The sequence below is a fragment of the Serinus canaria genome, chromosome 6 (assembly GCF_022539315.1).
Source record: "Serinus canaria isolate serCan28SL12 chromosome 6, serCan2020, whole genome shotgun sequence".
Lineage (NCBI taxonomy): Eukaryota > Metazoa > Chordata > Aves > Passeriformes > Fringillidae > Serinus > Serinus canaria.
In genome coordinates, this window is record NC_066320.1 from 8742530 (window position 1) to 8764414 (window position 21885).

General features: G+C 39.2%; 1 protein-coding gene across 2 annotated transcripts in view; it reads left to right on the forward strand.

The window, feature by feature from the left end:
• The window catches only part of BMPR1A (bone morphogenetic protein receptor type 1A), a 73676-nt gene that overhangs the window by 19732 nt on the left and 32059 nt on the right, over positions 1–21885 (forward strand). The window contains exons 2-3 of one of the 2 annotated variants that reach the window (XM_050975994.1): positions 17519–17640; positions 18607–18658. The gene's annotated coding sequence lies outside the window, so the exon portion shown is untranslated. The remainder of the gene's footprint in view (positions 1–17518; positions 17641–18606; positions 18659–21885) is intronic. The other variant, XM_050975992.1, reaches the window with a different exon arrangement.

Sequence of the window (21885 nt, forward strand, 5' to 3'; positions counted from 1 at the left end):
GAACTTGGTAGAGGATGAGAAGCCTTAAGGCAAATTACTAAACTAGAGAAAATTCCCCAAATACTAAAGGCAAGAATCTTTTTTGTTGGTTCTTAGTATTAACTGTGTACTGGCATTAAGATCTCATAGCCTGTCTTCTTTTTGCTACTTTCTTCAATTTTGATTACTTGAAAATGACAGTTTCTTTACTGTGTATATATAAATATATGGAGATAGCTCCAAAGGACTAGCAGCAACTTGCAAGTCGTGTTTACTTTTGACATGGTGACTGTAAATTAAGGCCAAACCCAGAACATTAATGGAATCATAGAATGGTTTGTGTTGGAAGGGATCTCCAAAGCATCTTGTCCAAATTCCTGCAGTGAACAGGGACATCTCCAAGTAGCTCAGGCTGCTCAGAGCTCTGTCCATCCAGACCTTGAATGTTTCCAGGAAGGAGGCATCCACTGCCTCTCCAGGCCACCTGTGCCAGTGTTTCACAGCCTCATGGTAAACAAAACCTTTTCATATCTACTCTGAACCTACCATACAGTTTGAAAACATTACTCCTTGCCCAGTCACAAAGGCCCTGCAGAAACATTTGTCCCCACGTTCCTTTATTTATTTACCTTGTGTATTGGCAGCAGTTCTGCAACTGTTACTTCTCTTCTGAGGCTTTTTTTTTCCCCACCCAAACATCATTAGAAGGTGGAAATACAAGCATTTATTGTCTTTTTTGGCTATTACTTAAAACTGCACATTTCATGTTTTCCTTTTTGTTACTGTTTTTAATTAGAATTTATTGCAACATCAGTGAGAAATAGAACGTAGCTGTGAACTGGAAAGCTTTCTCAAATATGGCTGTAGAGTCATCAAAAACTCAAGAAACTATAAAGGGAATACAGCTGTGTTTTTTTCACTAGGCATTTTGTTGTTGTTGTGTGGTCTCTTGCATGATCTCAGTATTTTAAAAAGCGGCCCATTTTCTTATAATTTTGGGCTTTCTTCCATGTATTTTTCTTTAATTTTGCGTATGTCAGTAGGTTTGATCAATTCAAATATCATTATTGTCAGAAAATAGGAGTGATCTTGCAGAGAGTCAGCTAAAGAAAAAAGTGAAAATTGTTCCTCCACTGATAAATTCTTTTTAACAGCTGCATTGGAAAAATTTCTCATGTTAAAAGTGTCTTTTTTGATATTTTATTTGATTATAGTAGCATCTGAGGAAGCCTTTTTAAGGAGGATAAAGTAAGATAAATGTGATAAAGATAAGACTATATTATAAGGAGCTTCCCATTATAATTGTGCACTGTTTTGCATTATTGCAGTAGCAGAAATCTAGCACTAGCTAGGTTCTCCATAAACTATTTTAGTTTCACTTGCTGACAGTGGCTTGGAAAGCTTTTTATCTGTTTTTCAGTGGTAGTTGTGTATCCTGCTGCTGTATGATTGGTGTTTGACACAATTATTTCTCATAAAAACATAACATGAGAACAGTCTGAACTTGCAGCTCATCAAAATACACTGAACTTTAGATACACAATTATAGCCTATGCTGTGAAAACTTCTAATATTAAGTTTTTTGGTTTTTTTTAATGTAGAAAATATTAAAAAAAATAATCCAGGTGCTGGAGAACCTTTAAAAAATGTCCTATCACTGTGCAGTTAGTAGTAGAAGAGTTGTTTGTCATCACGTCACATGCAGTAGACACTTTGGTTTCTCATGTGGAGACGGTGTGCCTGAAGCAGCACAGTGAGGCTGAGGAGCTTTGGGGTGAGTCCTTCCCTTCTGTTTGGGTAGGCCGAGTTCTGGGGTATTTTAACTTCCATCTGGAGATGAGCAGCAGCTAAAAAAAAGCTGTTCTCTTTCCACAGCTTTTCCTTACCTGTTTGATTATTCTAAAGAATCTTCCTCCCCTTCCTCCCAGTCAAAGTATAAAAAGTATAAATATTGGTAGCTATTTAATTTTTGCAAGACACCCTCCTATGTACATTGCTGATAAACGGTTCTTTGTCGTGACCTTTGAAGCTGATAAAGGGTGAATTCTTGTTCTTCCTGCTCTTCTTGATACACCTTTGAAAGTCTCATCTGTCAACTCATCTGTCAGCAGAAGGGTATTGCTTCATCCTGCTCATGTTCTCACTAGATTTGGTGCAACAGATTCTGGATCTTTGAAAGCATCTTGATCATGCAGTTTTCAAATTATCAGATGCCTTTTTTTTTTTTTTTTCCATGACCTCTCCCTCCCAGAGGCAGATCCAGGATTCTGAGGCTGCTTTTCAGTTTGTCAGTTCTGGGCTCAGGTTACAAGTAGTGTGATAAGAATTACATATCCAAACTGCTGCTATTTTACAGTATCAAAGAATGCTCCTCTTGAGATAGCTTATAAATATTTCACATCTTTTAACAAAGAGGAACTGTGAACAGCTTTCAGCTTATTTAACAGAAGAAAGCACCCCCTTTGGCCAGCCAAGAAGCCCCCCACCTATGCCAAACCTGTTTGCTGGCCTCTGTACATAGGACTGATACTGTCATTGTACAAATTGCAAAGCATTAGGGTCTGCTGACAGAGAGATAAACCTTCCCCCTGAGGAAGCATGTAGACAAGGAAAGCCTGCAAGCTCTTAATTCATCAGGAGAATTTTTGGACACTTGAATTTTGAAGCTTTTTGAGCAGTATTTTGAAGAATGTGGGTTGTGTGGTTGCCTCTTCTCCCTCCCTAGTTATGTCAGGAAACACAAAATATCCCAAGGCCATTGGATGCCCTGGCAGGAGTTAGCAGTGTCCAAGGACACTATTAGGAGTTTTTGTGTTAGGTCATACACATCTATGTCCCCTGACATCATTGTTTCCTCCCTATTTCCCCATTCCCTTCTCTGGTTTTAGGAAAGGCCAAGACCCATATAGTCTGATCTACACAAGGTTTTGGCAGTCTGACAGTCAAAACTTGCTTAATCAGGTCACTGAATTATCATACACTATTCTGGTTTATTAGAGACACACATCCTGTTATTTAAAGAACTTCAGAATTTCTGGGTCTCACCTGATTTCCAGTTGTACATGCTCAAGCAAAATACATTACAGCATCTTAAACTCACCCTTTCCTGTGTTTCTTGCAACTCCAAACTTTTCTTTTTGTCCTTACCCCAGATATTCTTCTTTCTAAATAAGGAGGAGTTAGGTTATGGAGATGCTTACATTACACTGGTGGCAGGCATCTGCTGTAGTGACTGCCAGAATATGATTGCATGCTGCTCTGATTAAGATTTAGTTACACTGCTTAGATCTTTCAAGTTCTGTTTTTGAGCTGTAAGCTTGTTATTGAGTTGTTATGTGGTTCTGTTTAAATATACTTAAATATTTGTTCTATTTTTGTTCTGAGAATATACTAATGGTAGAAGGAATGTGCAAGAGTACTGCTTTTATTCAGCAGAGCTTCTTTTTAAACATATTCATTTATTTCTGCTTACTTAAGTAACTTGTGTTGTTTTATCTTGTAACTCTTTTAGAGACAGTAAACGAAGTCAGACTTTCCAGACTTCCTTGTGTGCTGGAAAGTGTTTCCTGACTTGCACACACATATACTTGAATAAATCACCTGAAGTAAATGCAGGGCATACTTGGGGTACATTCTTTATTTTACAGAATCTTCACTGTTAAAGCAATCCCAAGGAAGTAACCCATTGTTGGCTCAGAGCTAAGTTGGTAGGGCTGATAGTAAGGAAAACTATGTGTTTCTGTGGAAGATACTCCTATCACTAGAGCCTGCTTCTGCAGACTGTGTGATTCTGTCTCAATTTTAGTCATTTTCAGAGCTGCTTATAATAAGGTGGAAGGTCATTTCATCATTCCAAAGTTTCTGTGGCTTATAAGAAAGGGACTCCATACGTAAGTTTTTAATGTTCTTTTATATGTTAATAAATAGGAATACTGAACTTGTTCCTCCTTGCCTTTGTAAGGCATGTAATCCTACACATTTTGAATCCCCAGTCTGTACATTTTTCCTGCAATTGTTTTGGATTTGAACAAGCAAAAGTTGTCATGATAGTGTGTATGTGTACATATATATCTCTATATCTTCTTTTTACAGTTTTGTTTAATTATATGTTATATATATAGTAGTTTTAATTTATGCATCTTGCTGTAAAGAAAAAAACAGGCAAAATGTAAATAACCAATCAATCCTTTATAAAATCCTTCAGGAAAAAATGACTTTTTTGTTGTTTACTTCCAGTTTGCTCTTGGACAGCATTTTCACCTTTCTTTCACCTGAATGAGGAAGCTGATGCCCTCAACTGGGATTCTTTTCTATTTCCAATAAATACTTTTGGAAAGCATCTGGTGTTGAAATCTATCATCATTTCCAAGTGTCTTGCATTCTTGCCAAATAGAGAATGCTGAAGTTCCAGTTCATTAATGAGCTGAAATGTCTGTCTTCAAGGAGTAAGGAAGCTCAGTAGCTTTGTGGTTCAGTGGAAATTATGTTATGCTGAAAGGACCTCCTGAAGAGTGACACTTCAGTTGCATTGTTTTTACCTGTTTAAGGAGGGCTCCTGTTAGTGAAGTCTGTAAGTCATATACAAAAGTTTCATTTTCAAAAAAATTTTTTTTCAAAAGTTTCTTTTGAGCATATACTCAGATGTGACTGAATTCCTTTTGAGCCCAAAAGATGTTGGTTTGCAGTTAGGCCCTTGTCTTGCAGTCTTTGAGCAGTGGTGTGTATAGTCTGTAGTCTGTGTTACAGAAGGTGAAAACAAAAAAAAAAACTGTAAGAAAAAATAACCCTGCAATTATTTGGAAATCTTTGCTGCCTTCCCCTGAATTTCACAGTATTGATTGCTATTTTATAAATAGTTCTCCACATTGCTTAGGAGAAGGATGCAGCTGCTCTGCAGGGAAAACGCTTAGCTGCAGTGTTGCCTGTATAACTTTATAAAATAGATGTCATGTATCTGGAGGGTTAAATCAGCTGAGATCCATGTAGGGCACAGCCAGTAAAGAAGCTACCAGTGTTAAATATTTTGCTGGTGTTTTTATTTATATGTTAACTCTGGTTAACATATAAATGGCTTGATGGTTTAATAGAATGCAGGTGATTCTCATTGTAGAGGTTACTTCTCTATTCAAACTCCTTTTCTTATTTTTCCTTGATGAAAACAAGAATTTTATTCACTTATTTGAGTAGGAAATTAAATAGCTAAGTTAAAGGAACATAAAAAAGATGCTGTTTTCCTTTTTCCCCACCAAAAGAAAAATGGAGAAAGAAAAATTACTTAGGGTAATTAATAATTTAAACTATGTCTGTTAAACTTGTTTTAGCTTTTTGTTGAAAAATATACATCACATGGTGTACTAATTTATACACCTGAAATAGCTCTGTTTTCATCTTTTTTCAAAGTTTTTTTTTTTTTTTAAGTTTAAATATCATTAATTAGCCACAAATTGGACAAAGATGGAAAGATAGAAAATCCTTCTTGTGCTGGTCCATGCTTTGTGCAGTGGAACTTTGTCTCCACTGTTTTCAGACTGGTTCTGTATATCGGGAGCTCTGCTTGATTGGGTTGAGCAGTGAGGATGTTGTATTCAGCTTTGATTGATTAATTCTGCTTGGGATTGTTGTCTGTTCACGAGCAAAAGGAAACAACATAAATTCTAGCCCAGTGTGCCATAAATGCTCTTACCAGTGCATTTAGAAGTCTTCTCAGAATGGAGAATTCACTGCATCAAGGGTGAATCAGTCTGCAAAGTGTATTTCCTGTTTGAATTTAGATGAGATTCAAATGTCAGCTGCTGGCTCTTGTGTCTTCAGTAAATAAAAAAAGCTGCTAGAGTCAGAGGGTTTTGTTTTTTGTGGGTTTGGGGTTTTTTTGGTTGGTTTGGGTTTTTTGTTAGAAGTCATATTAAAGCAACAATGTCAAGTATGTTAAGTTTCTTGCAGCAGGACAAGCTTTCCAGAGCTAAAATAAGCATGAGTTTTTCAAAAACATGATTGAACAATAACTACCATGAATGCTTGCTCATATATTTCTTAGGCTGTCTTTCAATGTTGATGGAAAAGCTTTCATATTATTTTCAAGCCACTCTGGAACACAGTGAAGTCTAAATTACTTTCTCTACATACCAAGAATAAAATAACTTCTCACTTGGTGTGTATGCATGCTATAAAGCATGGATTAAAACTGTGGTTGTATCTCAGGGCTCTTCTCCAACCCCAAGAGTGCTTAATTGGCTAAAAGTCAAATTATGCCTCTTTTCTCGCTTTTCCCCTTTCTTCCATAGGCTCATCTCTGTAAAAAGTGATGTCTTTAACAGGCACAGCAGTGAATGATCACTTGTGCTCATCAGGTCCCTCTTGAAAACACCCTGTCCATCCACAGGGTGGGATGATGCCTTGACTTCCAAAATAAAGAATTGAGATGTGTCTGAAGGAGAGCAGCTGTCAGGTTTGTTAGCTCATGTCAGCATTGTCAGAGCAGTTGGAGTGTGCAGAGTACCAGGTGTGTCACAGTTCTCAGCAGGCACACCTCTGGTCCCTTTAGAGCTTGGTTGACAAAAATCTCTCCCATGCTGAAGAAGCTGTGAATTTAATTTAGCCATTCTTTTTCAAGTCTTTTTTTTTTTTCAGGATACAGCCTGTCTCTTAGGTTTTTTCATGGAAGGTGGTGTTGCTGTACAAAATGAACCTGTTCCCGGGCAGTTAACCAGAAGACATCTGTATTGTTCTCTGCAAATGGCCTGTCACCACCTTTTACCACAATGAGTTTTTATTGTGGCTTTGCTAAGTGGAAAAAAAAAAAAAGACAGCTTAGTTTTCTTTCAAATCCTTGATGAGGGCACTAGGACTCCTCTGCATCTGAAAAAGAGAATTTGAGATGTGATGAATTCTTCACCATTGCTTCCAAATATATAAATCAATAGGAAATTCAAGAGGCTAGATTAGATATTACATAACTGTACAGCATGTCCAGGAACCTGGTGATGGGTTTTCCTGCCCTGTGTTTGTTTGTGCCTTTCAGGTCTATTCTGGATGTAGTATTTCAGAAATCTGTCATTAGAAATCTTAGGTCAAGTTGAAAGCATTCATAATAGGGTGACCAAAGAACTAGAGGCAGTATAACATTCTAGCAATCAGAATGAATAATTGTTAGACTTAATAGCTGAAATGGCTGACGATTTTTGAGCACCTTGGTGTCTACACTGAATTACTCTTGTGTATTATTTGCTGTGTGAGGCAGCATTGCCTTACTCCAACCTGTTCACCTCAGCTGGGGCAGATATTGAGGTCATGGTGGCCTAAGTTTAGACTTGCAAATCAAGTGCTGTATTATCATGCAAATGGTAAGGATGAAAATTATTTTATGCTTATGTCTTCTAAAATTCTGATGAGTAAAGAATACTTTAGCAAATATCCAGCTGGTTTTATTACTTGAGAAATTTCTTCTAATTGTGCATTAGGCACACCATCTCTGACTGGTCAAGAGACGGGATTGTCCCTCTCTGCTCTGCCCTGCTTGCAGTCTTGTCTCAAGTCCTGTGTGCAGTTCTGGGGTCCACAGTACAAGAAAGGTAGAAAGCTGTTAGAGAGTGTCCAAGAGAGGCCATGAGGATGGGGAAGGGCCTTGGTCAGGCCGAGGTCCCTTGGTCAGTTCAGCCTGGAGAGGAGGAGACTGAGGGAAGACCTCATTGCAGTCACAGCTTCCTCATGTGGGGAAGAGGAGGGGCAGGCACCGATCTCTGCTCTGTGGTGACAGTGACAGGAGCCAAGGGGTGGCTTGGAGTTGTGGCAGGGCAGGTTGAGGTTGCATGTTAGAAAAAAGTTCTTCATCCAGGGAGAGTGGTTGGACAGTGGAACAGGCTTCCCAGGGCAGTGGTCAAGGCTGGCTGAGTTCAAGAAGCATTGGGACAATGCCCTTGGGCACATGGTGACTCTTGGGGTGGTCCTGTGCAGGCGTTGAACTTCTATGATTTCTTGTGGGTCCCTTCTAACTCAGGATTCCACAATTCTAATTTCCATTTGGCTTTTTTTCTTCTGAAATAACAATGTTCAAAGACATTTCAGAGACCAAGTATGCTCCAACAAGTCCCTAGTACAAACATCTTACTAAAAAAGTTGATTCCATAATTATAGCTTTCTTATGTGTAACCACTTTTGCAAAAAAAAAAGATTTCAGGGGATAATATTCAGTTGTCTGAATAATGAATTGGTCTCATTGTATCAGGAAAAGTTTACAGTACTTGTTAACAGATGAAGGAAAGTTTAATTTGCTTAAGATGAGATACAGTCACTGGCTACCAAGTTAATTTCACATGGTCATCTGGATTATAAAGCATTCTTTCACTTTATGTACAGAAAGGTAGGAATTTTTTAACCACTGAATTACACAACTAAATGTTTTACCCTTTTTTGTATATTCTCTGCCAAAGACTTACAGCTATTGCAGGAGCTTCAGTTAATTGGGGAAAGCCAAACATTCCTGTAGACAACCATGTGTAACATTGTGCATTAAAAGACTATGGGGTTATGACTTTCTGAAGTTTTGTCCAAAGGAATCTTTGAAAATAGCCAAATATCTAAGTTTTAGATACTACTAGATCCAAATGAATTCTCAAGTTGTCTAGAATAATTTGAAATATTTTTACATGTCTTTTTGTTTTGCTATGTGGTGTTGTACAGCTAGTGATTTAAAGAAAGCAGGAGACTGGATCCAAAGGTTCCTCCATGAGTGTTATTTTACTCTTGAATGTCTGGGTGTAATCCATGTACTTTTCTATAGAAAAACCTACATACTTGATAGGTCTGCTGATGGTGAAGGCCTGTAACCTTACTGTGATGGGAGTGGTGTCTGAGGTATCTCCTGAGTCCCTTAAAGAATCTCTCACAGTTCCATGTGTTCAGAGCTGTTGAGCTGATAGCTCTTAGTGCTTTGCTGAAGGCAGTGATCTTGTTGAAAAGGTTTTCTCATTCCCATCTACATGTTCCTGTGACCTGTGTTTCTTGTCAGAAGTTAGCCAGCCTGCAACCTGTGTTTAACATGGTTTTGTGTGTGTGGATTTGGTTTGCATGGCAAGGTTTTTGTTGCAGCTCCAGGGATGACTTCTGTGAGAAGCTGCCAGAAACTTCCCCCATGTCAAATGAACCCAGTGCTGGCCGGATCTAGGAGGGACCCACTGCTGGCCAGACCTCAGCCCATCACTGATGGTGGAAGTGCCCCTGGGATAACACATGTGAGCAAAGGAAGAAGTTATTGTGCAGTAGCAACTGCACCTGGAGAGAGGAGGGAGAGTATGTCAGAGAAAGGAAAAGATCTCTGCAGACACCAGGGTCAGTGGAGAAGAAGGGGTAGGAGGTGTTCCAAGTGCCAGAGCAGATTCCCATGCAGCCTGTGGTGAGGCAGCTGTGCCCCTGCAGCCCATGGAGGTCCACGATGGAGGAGAGTTGCACCTACAGCCCATGGAGAACCCCATGCTGGAGCAGATTTATGCCCAAAGGAGGCTCTCACCCCTTGGAGAGAGAAGCTCATGCTGGAGCAGGTTTGCTGCCACCACTTTAGATGCTGTGGAAGGAACCTGTGCTGGAGCAGCCTTCTCCTAAGGGACTGCACCTCGTAGAAGGAATCTACACTGCAGCACTTCATGCAGAGCTGCAGCCTGTGGGAAGGAGTCACATTGATGGTTAAGTTCATGGGGAAACTGTTTCCTAGGGGAGGAAGCCCATGCTGGAGCAGTGGAAGAGTGTGATGAGTCCTTCCCCTGGGAGGAAGGATCAGTTGAGACAGTGTGTCTGACGAGCTGATCGCTATCCCCCATTCCCTGTCCCCCTGCTTTACATGCAGGGAGGAGGCAAAGATTTTGGGAGTAAAGCTGAGCCCAAACAGAGGGGTTGGATGGAGGGAACGTGTTTTTAAGGTTTGGTTTTATTTTTTGTTATCCCACTTCAATTTGATTGGTAGTATAGTAAACTGATTTCCCAAATTGAGTCTGTTTTGCTTGTAACAGTAATCAGTGGGTGATCTCTCCCTGTTTTTATCTCAACCCACAAGCCTTTTGTTATATTTCTTGTCCCTGTTTAGTTGAGGAGGGCAGTGACAGTGCCTTTGGGCACCTGGCATCCAGTCCGAGTCAAGCCATCACACTGCTTAAAAATTTAAACATTTGTAATGTAAAATTTAAATTTAAGAAAGAAAATATCAGTCCTACACACACCAAGGTATAAGGCAGTGTGATAGAACATTAGTGTAGTTTTCAGGTGGTTTGCTCTATAGTATTTTGATAGTGTACAAAACCATGGGATTTTAAAGTTGTAACAGAATTTATTTATTTCTTTTAATCGAAGGGTTCCTGAAAATGTTTCTCACCATTTGAATTACTCTGTAAAATAGACAGATAGAAGAAATGCTTGACCTTTTACAGAAATCTTAGGGGAAGGGAGAAGAGGATCACCTATCAGAATGTGGTCTAATATGTCCTGCGGGACAGGCAGAAGCTAAATTTCATTGGCTCTTTTGTCAGAGAGAAATGGCACTCTGGGCAGCATTCCCAGGATCAGCATTAGGATAAGAATGTGCACCTCAGAGTCTGTGTGCCAAGTGATCCAATTGAATTCTTGCTTCCATCCACGCCAGGCAACCTACCTGCCAGGTGGCAAGTGTGGCCCAGTGACTGCAGCTCACTGGGAAATGTGCCTGATGGTTTAACACAGCATGGAGCCTGGGTTAGAGGTTTTTTGATAAAATTTTTTGCAACTCAGGAACACTTATGAAGTCAGTAGTGTCACAAGGAGCCTTATGTTTTCAGGGATGTCAGACACAGCAGAAGGTTGTTAATTGTAATTGTGGGGCCACTCTGTCATCAGTATCCCAAGAGGAGGCTGAGATTGTGGGTGGAGGAGCTTTTGGCTGGGTACCTCAAAACTTGTGCTAAAGCAGTTGAGTTTTACATCTCTCTTGAAAACCAAGTATATTTGTTAGAGAAATTGTTTAGGATACTTGGAGAGCTGTGGGATATGTTGAAAGAAGGAGTTGCTCAGCAAAGGCTTTTGCCCAGTTGTTACTTGACAAAGCTTGACAAGTCAAATTCTGACTTCACCTCTCAGCACAGAATGAACTGGTGGCTTTGATTTGTCACCACTGCTGCAGGCTGATGGGTTTCCTTTTGAGGGTAACTGCTTTTCTTTTAACAGCAAGCTGTTGTCAGATTCCTTTTACCTCTGAAGTTTGGAGAGTGAGCTGATTTTTCAGCTTCTACTGGCTCACAGGTAAATAATATTTAAGAAGACTGAGAGGAATTCTGCAGCATTCCTGGGAGCACAGCAGCCTGTGGAGTCCTTCAGATGACTACAGATGATGTAGCTAGGCATGTGAAAATAAAACACTGAAGATATCCTCTAAGAAATCAGGACTCTTAGACTCTTTCTGGTATGGAGAATTACATCTGCCAGGGCAAAGTAAAGACCTGGTGGAATTATCTAGCCCTACTGATGAGGCAGAATGAGCCTTGTGCCTGGATTCTCATGCCCCCTATAATGAATCATTTGTGCCACTAGATGCTGTGGAGAGTATGGTTGTCACCATTGAGCAAGAAATGACACAAATTCACCAGAAGGATGGTTTACACAACAACAGCTTTAATACAAAAATTCTCTTCTTTTATAGATTGGTTCAACACATTCTACTGATTAGCTAATTAACAAAAACATCTTTCTCACAAACAGTCCTTGGGAAGAATAGAAAAACAGAACAGGAAAACACCACCTGCAGGTTGTTTATACAGCAAGTTATCATCATTTCTCTACAACTCCCTAAAAAGTCTCACAAGTCCACTGTGAGAAAACTAATTCAGTTTTTTCGCTCTCTGACCAGGCTGTCACATCCACATATGGTATTCTGTAATTTATGCAGATTGGTGTCATTCTGGAAAATGCTTTTTTTTCTGTCAGATACTGCACAGTCCCACCTTACTCAGGAATTTTTGTGCTCTCATACTTCTAGTTATGCCCAGGGGCAATCATATTTCAGGAGCCTCATTGTGTAGACCATTTTGTCTTCTATCTCAACAGGCATTGAAGATGATGAAAACAAAAATGTGTAACAAGGGCAGGTAGAGTGTTTGCTTAGCTGCTACACAGTGTGTTGGTCCTTCAGATGCTACCTCTTCAGTGTGTCTTGTGTCTGTGTGTACTTGCATGGTTGTAAGGCTTCAGAAGGAAAAACTCAGGTTGTTCTAGGGCACAGATTCTCCCTTCCTATGAACATGGGACAAGTGATGTGAGGAGTCTTCTGATACCTTTTAAGTAGACAAGAGGAGCTGTCTGTTCTGCGAAAAAAGTTTTTGTTGTGCTATGCCTGGTCCATTCCAGCTAGTCATGTTCATTAAATGAAAAAACAGAATCAGCAAGAAAAGGGTTGTATGGCTCAGATAGGGAACTACCTCTCCCTCAAAAAAGAGGGCGACTGAGTTAAGGAAAAACAGTTGTAGGTTTCTGGGGGCTTTTTGAATTGTACAGATTGGTCCTATATTTTCTGTCAGACTGTAAGGTCAATCAGGAGTTGATTCCTTTAGTGGCAGCAGCAGTCATTAATTACTCCACCTGCCTACACAACCAACCAGCCAGGTTAGATTAGTACTGGAATGGCCTAGTTGATATTTCAATCTGTATTATTTCTGTCCTGTGTGATATCTCATTTCCTTCAAATTGCTTCATTGTAGTATTTCTGAAGTTCTCACAAATTATTAAGAATGCTTTTGCCATCAAGGATCCATGCAGTAATCAATAAAAACCCCAAAATCTAGGCTTTCCAAGAATAATCTGGAAGTGCTGGAAAGATCAGTGGTATTCTGAACTAATTTTAGTGTTTTGAGCAGATATATAGGAGGGCCAAACCAGTGTAATACATGTGTGAAGAACTGTAACACATGAAGTGCTTGAATGTTTTATAATTCCTTGCATTTTTAATACCTTGCAAGAATAACTTAATGATTGTTAATTAAAATTCAAGGGAAGGTAGGTATAAAGTTAATTTTAAAAATTAGCTTTCATGGAGGTATATTTTTACTAACATGATTTTGAACAATTTTGAACTACCTTGCCTCAAAGATCACATCAATGTGCTTGAAGCATGTCTCAGGCTCTCACTTTCCCCTCTTGCTACCTGGAAGACATGGTGTCCAGGGACTGGAAAGTGTTTGTTCAGACAGTTTGTTTTATTTCATTAATTGTTCTCATTGAATTGGAAGGGCTGTTTGTTCAATGAGATGTTCTTGCTCATATACCTTCACTGTTTGACAGACAAAACCAGCAAGCCCCAAATTTGCCATGCAGTATGATGTTTGCTTTTCCCATCCTGCTGTGGGGGTTTAGCTCACATATAAACTTTTTGAAAGACTTTTCCTTAATTAATTCTTATCTTTGGACATGAGCTATGGAGTAAAATTTGGAAATTTGGTATGGCTTCTTTCCCTCTGCAATTGAACTCATATTTCAGAGCAGTAGTAGTCCTGTAAAATAGACAGGATGTGACAAGAATGCTAGCTGTATTTTCTAGTGGCAAATCTCTGTATTTTCATGAGATGTTAACTGAAGCATCTTCCAGGCTACCATTTGGGTCTACAGCGTGTTTTCAATGTGCATAGATTTCTAACAAAAAGCCCATTGTCTAGGACTGTAGTTTACCTGAAGAGGAATAATTCTGCTTCTGAAACCTCCCATCTCTGGTTACCAGAGCTGTCAGCTGGCCATGAACTCAGACACCGCACACAGAGGTGTGTTGCGAGCACCTCACACTTTTCTCCTTTTCCCCTTTGCCCCCACCCCAAGTCTCAGATACTGAATGGTTTTGACCACCTTTTTCCCAGATATCTGTGAGTCTGATATCACCCAAGCCCGTGCCTGTGCCATGATTGGAGTTTACAGAAACTCCAAAACAAATTCTGTTTCATAAATTGAAATAAAGGTATGCTTACCTGAGTGGGCAGCCTGCAGAAGTGCTCTGTGGATGGCTGGAGGAGGTGAAAGAGTAGGAAAGAAGTAACTGGAAGCTGGAGTGAATGGTCAAGTATTTAACCCTGTCTGTACCAATCAATCCTTGTATATTCATGTACTTGATTGCACTTGAATTAGTTTAACTCTTATGTTACTTTAAGCCACTTTACAAACTTCTGTTCCTTAAATACATACTGTATTTAACAAGGCTCCTTCAGGAAGAAAGATAATTTAAGATGAATAAAGTAATCCACCTGGAAACTGGTAAGGCAGTTTGCAGCAGAGTGGGAATGAACAGAGTGCAGGAGAAGTCAAGTGCCAGGAAAGGTTTTGGCATCAAAAGAGATAGGTGAGGGAATGAGTTGGATGTGGCCCTGGGACTGAAGAAACTGGAACTGCTGAGAAGGGAAGCAGTAACTGGAGATACATGGTAAGACAAGAAAAAAGGAATCCACAGGCTGAGTAAGTTTGCTCCTCAAGGCAAGTTAGACTGACTTGAGCTTTGCTGCTGCGAGTCCCTGCGGTCTGTCCTGCTCATAGCTGCTGCTTGCTGCACTCTGCTAGCAGGGGAACCACCCCCACTCCTGAATGAGGTTTTAAATCAACTCAGTTTAGATATTCTGACTGTTCCCTGGGGCCTGCCGGTGGCAGAAAACCTGCACTTTTCTGGGTTATCTAGGTAGCTAGTGTGTTCATGTTATTCTGATTTTTCTTTTCCCCAATTGAGTGCTGATATTTTTCAGTCGAGAGTATATAAAGATCTCAAATTTAATCTTGGCATTAAGAGCAATTTGTAGATAAATCTGGATTTAATATGTAACTAGTGACAAGCACTGTGAGGCTCTGTACTTTTGAAGTTGTGCATCTTAGAGTTGCTGTAGGTTTGCAAATTCTAATAAAGTGAAGGTATAGCTGTGCAAATATTTTATTCCCTTGTTTCATTTTGTACGTGGTTGCACTTCTCTGGAAGATGCCATCAAGAATGGCAATAAATATTTTGAAAAACTTAATATATTAATAACTAAGTAGTGTGGATAAATGTATAAAACTAAATATTAAAGTAAATTGATTTTTATAAAATTGAGTATGTTCTCAAGTCGCATTTCATGCTGATGAAGAAGTGGAAGAAATAGTAACACTGTGAGGTCACTCTCATAATTTAATAATTATCATTAATTTCTGTCCCATATCTTACAGAGGTTTTGTAGTTTTCCTTTTAAAAAGGGGAGAGATGAATCTGGAACTGACACAAAAATTCAGTCATAAAAGAGTCTGTGTCCACATTACCAAGCAGAGTGGTGTAATAAGATCAGATCTGTCAGGTGCTGAGAACCTGGCATAAGTGCTGTACAGGTGGTGGGAGTTTTATTTCAAGCCTGTCCTGGTCTAATTCTGTAGCTGAATTCCTCCTGGTGGTTGGAGCGTGTACAATGTACACCTGAAGCTCATTCTCTGATCTGATTTTATTCAAAAGAAATCTGGTTCATGTACTTGATGACTGCTTTGCAATGTAAAGCAAAGCAAGGGAAAGAGGGTTGTTTAGGAGATGGACTTGAAAAGTGCAGTCCTGATTTGACTTAAATGCTAATATAGGCATACCTAGAGTCATGCAGATCAGGAAGTTCACCAAAATAAAGTTGTTTAATAAGAGAGCTTAGATATCTGATCCATGGGGTTGGAATCAGGAAAGGCAATGAGTACTTAGAGAACTGAACAGCTACTTCATCAGTTTGGGAGTTTGGAAAAATATAGGGAGGATATGGTTTTATAAACAAAACAAAAAAACCCCAAGCTGCATTGTTCAGAAATGTCTTTACTCTTGCAAAGCAAACTCTTTAAATAATACAAAGTGGACTTTATATTAATCAGATAATAGATACAGGGAGATTGACTGTGTTGTAAAAACAGAAGGCACACCAACTTTTTTTTGTTGTTCTTTTGGAGTCCATCAAAAGATGAACTTGAGATCCTTTGTTAGAGAGAGGAGAAGAGATAGGTATATTTTACAGATTCTTGACTTTAAAAAGCAAAAACAATCTCTACAAACACAATTACATGGCTAGAATGTTTTTTCAATTTTACCATGGAAGAAATAAGTCAAGTGTCAGCTTGTCTGCTCAGAGGAGACAGTTGTCTTTAAGAATTAGTGCTATCTGATATTCTGGATGGTTTTGGGTTACCATTTAGCACAAATTTATTATTTATTACCAAGACTATTAAACCTCAGTGTGTGAGGAGCAGTGCTTATAAATGGATGTGGAGACAGAAGTATTCTGACCTTCTTGTAATGGAAAGGTCTTTATGGTGCTTAGGAAGGAAAAGACAAGGAGAGTGCATGCTAAAACTCTCTCTGCTGGAAATCATACACATGGTTTCTCTGTTTGCACCCCTCCTGTTGGCCTTGGTATTCAAAAGTCATTCCATCTCTACACTGTATGAGTGGTCGTATGTTATTAAATAGTGTAGCTGGAGTGGTGGTGTTCAAGCCTTTGTGTGATTTTCAAGGTTATGATCACAGTCATAAGACTGGGACTTCTAAATGGTAAAATTCTTGTAGGATCTTCGCAAAAGCTTAAGATGATGGAAACATTCAGAAATTGTGACACTGATAAAATGAGAAAAGTTGGCAATAGGTGGCATCTGCTCACTGTGGAATCAAACTAACAAAGCTGATAAGCCCATCTTAGCTATCAGCAATGCATCTGAAAATGCTGGGATTTAACACAAGTCAGGCTTGCTCACAATCCTTAAGAGAACTGGGTAAGAGGCTGTGCCTGTGCAGGCTTTCCCCTGATGCTGAGATGTACAGCATTTTAAAAACACAAACCAAAACTTAAACCCACCTGACTGCCAGTACCTTTGTCTAAATTCTTGGCTTGCTTTTCAGCTCCCAGGAGTAATCATGCCTGTGCACAGCTACAAAAAATCTATCAATTATTTCTCTGTATATTGCAGCTTCTGGTGCACTGGAACTAATGGTATGACACAGTGGATATTTGGTTTGGAACTGCAGCCTCTGGTGTTTATAATAATGATTGAATTGTGCATGGCTTGTTTTTTCCATTGGTGTCACCAACAATGTATCTTTGGACATTAGGGAGAAGTTCTTCACAGAAAGAGTGATGGCACTGCCCAGGGAGGTGGTGGAGTCACCATGCCTGGAAGGTGCTTTAAGAAAAGACTGGAATTGGCACTCAGTGCCATGGTCTAGTTGACAAGGTGGTGTTAGGTCATAGGTTGAACTCAATGATCTCAAAGGTATTTTCCAGCTAAAGGGTAGAAATGTTTTTGTTAATTTAGTTCATTTTTAATATGACCAATTACTGATAGCAGTAAAATTATTTTAAAGTTATTTTTTGTCTCAACTGCTGCAACTGTGCAGCTATTGGATATGCATGACTCTTAGGAAGTTTCTAGCTGGGAGCAGCTCATCATAGGAGATGGTTTCTGTAATTCCAGGTATAAGTATCTGCAATGTGCAGTTCACATTCTGGACCATAAACTGTCAACACAGTTTCTTCAGCCATCTCTTTAATCAAATCCTCTTTGTATTTTGCAGATCAGTAGAAATATGCATTTCCATAATGCCACCTTTGAACTAATGAAGTGGAAGTACAGATGAAAACAGTCTGGAGGAAGCTTGAAGTACAATACAGTTTCATTCAGTTTCCTAATTCAGAGGTAAGGTTAATGCATGCAAAATTATATTTCAAGTATTTCAGGGATAAAAAGCATATGATAAGCAGCCACCATATCTTATAAAAAATTTCAGAGCCACCTTTATTTATGCTAGTGACAGTCTTTAATATCATATTAAAACAGCTGTTTGATCTAATCTCTGTCTGTATCTCAGTTATGAAAAAAGATAACTCAGCCTCAACTACAAAGACATTGTTGTACAAAGGCATACTGGAAAAGAGTTATGGTATCAGGCAAATTTTTTTTGGTAGAATCTGCTTAGTCATGACTACTGTTAATGCTTTAGTTTATTATTAGTTTAGTCCATTATTTTGCTGATATGTCTAGGAAAAAGCTTTACACAGTGTCAAGTGGCAGGGGATAAGCAGAAGTAGTTGGGTTGAAAACTGGACACAATACTGTTTTGAAAAGGGAAACATAAAACACCCCCAACCACCTTCACAAGTTAATTTTCTGCCTTCTAGTCCACTGTATTTTTAAAGATGAGTAGTATTAGAAGCAGTTGGGGGAGGGAGGTTATTTTCTGCTTTCCCTGTATGTAAATAGCTGATCTGGCAAAAAATCAAATGTCAACACCACTCCACCACTAAATTTCTTTATCTTCACACAGTTGGTTCTCTTTTTACTAGGGATTATGGGCTTCTAAGTCCACAAGCACAGAAATGGCAAGAAGAGGGGAGCTTATCAGAACCAAATAAAAGCAAGTCCTTGTGCTAATTATTCCTGCTCCGATGTACTGGCTCTTGTTTTCATACTTTTTATGGCTGAATTTCAATAGCAAAAGGACAAAGACAAAAGAAAAAATTTGATCATGAATGCCAAAAGAGGGAAATACTATAAATACCAGATGTGAGCAGGGTACATTGCCCAGGTGTTGATCAGACATTTTATGTGCTTCCCGAGTCAGAGATCAGCAGTATTGTATTTCATTGCCTGACCTGCTTTCAGGTATGTCTTTGAGCCCATTTATGAGTTTGGACACCTACAAAAAAGAGTAAAGGTGAGTGTTTTAGTTTAAATACTTGTTATATACAAAAGGTGTCTTTTGTTTTCATCTAAAACTGCTGCCTGATTGTTTATTTCTTAGCTCCTGATTGGTTTACGGAGAGAAATTTGGATTAAATTTATTTGGTTGTCTCTTCCATTTTAGAGTTCAGTGAAGAGTATCAAATGTCTGACAGTTCTCAAGATAGTTTATTTTATCATTCTTTAATATGGGATCTCTTTAATACAACCCTTCATTGTACTTTTGCTAATTCTACTTTGTTTTTTGATTCAGTGCAGAATTTTCTTACCTCTGACTTAGTAGGGTAAATAGCTGTTTTAATTACACCTGTGAATTTGTGCATTTCTAGTGCAATGAAGCTGGAGAAATTCTGATTAGTATATTACATGTAATCAGTAGGGTTATGTGTGCTCAATTCCCTTCTGCAACTGGTGTCCCATATGGTGTTGTCTCTTTAGTTAATAGAAAGATTTTGGTTGTATGATTACTTTATTTTCTTTGGCATGTTGAAAACTGGACTTGGATGACTTCCAGCACTACCCATTAAAATGTCAAATACTCCCTTAGTTTGCCTTGCCTGCAGCAAGGCACAAGTTAGAAGGACATTAAAAGACCTCTAACATACAACTGCTGAACCAATAACTTTTGTTGATAGTTTAGGAACAACTTTCAGCTTCTACTGTCCCTAGAGTTGTCATTTTCCTGTGTCCTCCAAACCAATAGTGCTTCAGAATGAAGGATGCCAGTGACGAAATGGTATTCCTGCAATGATTTTCTTATTAATCATCACGGCTACCTAAGATCCTCTCTGTTCTGTTAGGAAACAATTATTTTATAAGGTTGGGTTAGCTGCCATTGAATTTCCTTGGTGGCAAACTATTTGCTAGGAGTTAATTCCATTAGAAACAGGCTGAGCCACTTGAGGCTCAAACCACAAATGGGAAATACAGGTCAGTGTGCTCAAAGCATTTTCCAGGAGTGGAGGAACCAGACATCCGTGTCATCTTGTGAATCAGTTGATCAAAACAGGAAGTGCCAGTGGTTCCACTCTAGGGCTGCTCTGTTCTGCAGTGTCCTCCTAACAGGACTTTTCCTTACTGCCGTTGCCCCTGGCTTACCCCAGCTTGTTCCAGTAGTCTCATCATCTTGACCTCAGACCACACAAAACAAGAGCCATCCTATTGCTAGGTCAAGACTGTCGGGCTCAGCAAGGTCAGATTAAGCTGCTGAGAATCCCTTCATTTTTAAATTGGCTCGGTTTGGCTCAGGAGCTCCTCTTGAAAGTGTTAAGGACAACAGATTTCAAAGAAATCTAGACAAGTTCCTGTGTAGTAAAAGGAAGCTAAATGTTGTATTTTATTTCTGTATCTGCAGTTGGGAATTTTATGGGGTACAATAGAGAAAAATTTAAGATCTTACATTGAGAAAAGCATACAAGGAATTCATTTGCAGTGCAGTCTGAAGATGTTTATATTGATAGGAATATATTTTGCAACCAGATTATTGTAACATGGATATGTAATTAGAAACATACCAGATTGCCTGTTTTGCTTACTTTCTATTTAGTGTTTAGATTAGGAATAAATGTAAAATGTGGGTTTCAACTGAACATTAATACAGGGATTAATTTTGCTTTCAAGAATTGTTTTCTTTCATTTTTTAACTCTTGAGCCAAAACAAAGTAGATAGATGTCTCTTTCTGATGGTAGTATTTTGAAGCAATCCTAAGTAGTTAGTTGTGGAGTAGGTTGCGCTAAACTAGGTTGAAAAGTCAAGAATGTCCTTCTCCAGAGGTTCCAAGGTTGTAAAGGTACAGGAAGTTTCATGAAATGTTAGGTGAAGTGTTTTTAAAATGTTTCAGTTGATACAGAATTTAATTAAAATAATGCTAGGGGTCAATTTTCAATGTATTTTAAAATAGTAAATATTAAAATAATAAGCCGCTTAACTTGTTAGCTTACCAAAATCTAAGACCAATTTAGATAAGAGTCTTTTTATAATATCCTTAATGTCTATAAAGACACTGTGATAAAAAACATTCTAATTTTCTTATTTCTAAACCAGATATCTGTTCCCTTCTTTAAAAAAATTACTTGTGTGCCATAGCCAAGTCTATGTAAAGAAAGGATATTTTTATAATGTCCTTAAAATATGTATGTTTTGAGTTTACAGCACAGTACAGGAATTTCAGGGTATCTTGAGTAAAAATCTTTATCTGTTTAGAGTAATGGTAGAGGGGTCAGTAGTCACATCTGTTAGGAGAATTTCCATGGTGGAGATGTGCAGAGGGGTTCCCAAATGGCTACACTTCACCAGGCTTCAAACACATTTTGTTGTTCTAAGATCTGAAATTCCTGTTCTCGTTCAAACATGCTCATTCAAGTTGCTGGTGTTTAAAAAACAATTATTTGTTTCAGTTGGCAGGTAAAGCATATGAAAGTTTTTTACAGAAACAGTTCAGTCCCAGGCTTTCAGTGGGATGAAAGGGAAGTGATAAGGCGTCTGCCTGTGCAGAGGAGAGTCCCTGGAGTCTTTGAGAAGGCAGTGTATGAGAAGAGGAATATTTATACAGGTGTCTTGAAGTTCCGTGTCCTTTGAGTTGTTTTGGAATTTGCAAATGTACACTTGCAATCTACTCGGTTTCCCCACCCCTCAGTAAATTTCATGTTTGCTGATACCACCAATCTCTGAATAAATAAGACTTTTTTAATGGGCAAGGGGGAAAAAGTTTGCTTTATTGGTCTTTAAAATTTGCACAGGCACCTGCCAAAGCCACTCTCTCACTCCCCTCTCCATGGGTGGAGAGAAAGACCAGGAGAGGTCACTCACTGATTGCCATCACAGGCAAAACAGACTCAATTTGGGGATATTAATTAACAAAATCAGAGCCAGGCAAGAAGTAGAAATCCTAAAAACACCTTATTCCCACTCTTCCCTCCTTCCTGGGCCCTACCTCCCCTCTCCAGCAGTGAAGACAAGTGGGGAATGGGGCTTGTGGTCAGTTCATCACACATTCCTGCTGCTGCTGCTTAGGGAGGAGAGTTCCTTCCCTGCTGCACAGACTGCTGCAGCTTGGGTCAATTCTCTGGGGTGCAGTCCTTCAGGCACAGCCTGCTCTGATGGGAGTCCTCCATGGGGTCACAAGTCCTACCAGGAAACCTGCAGTGTGCAGGTCCCTGCCAGGACCCTCTCCAGCTCAGGCTTCCCGTGGGTTCACAGAC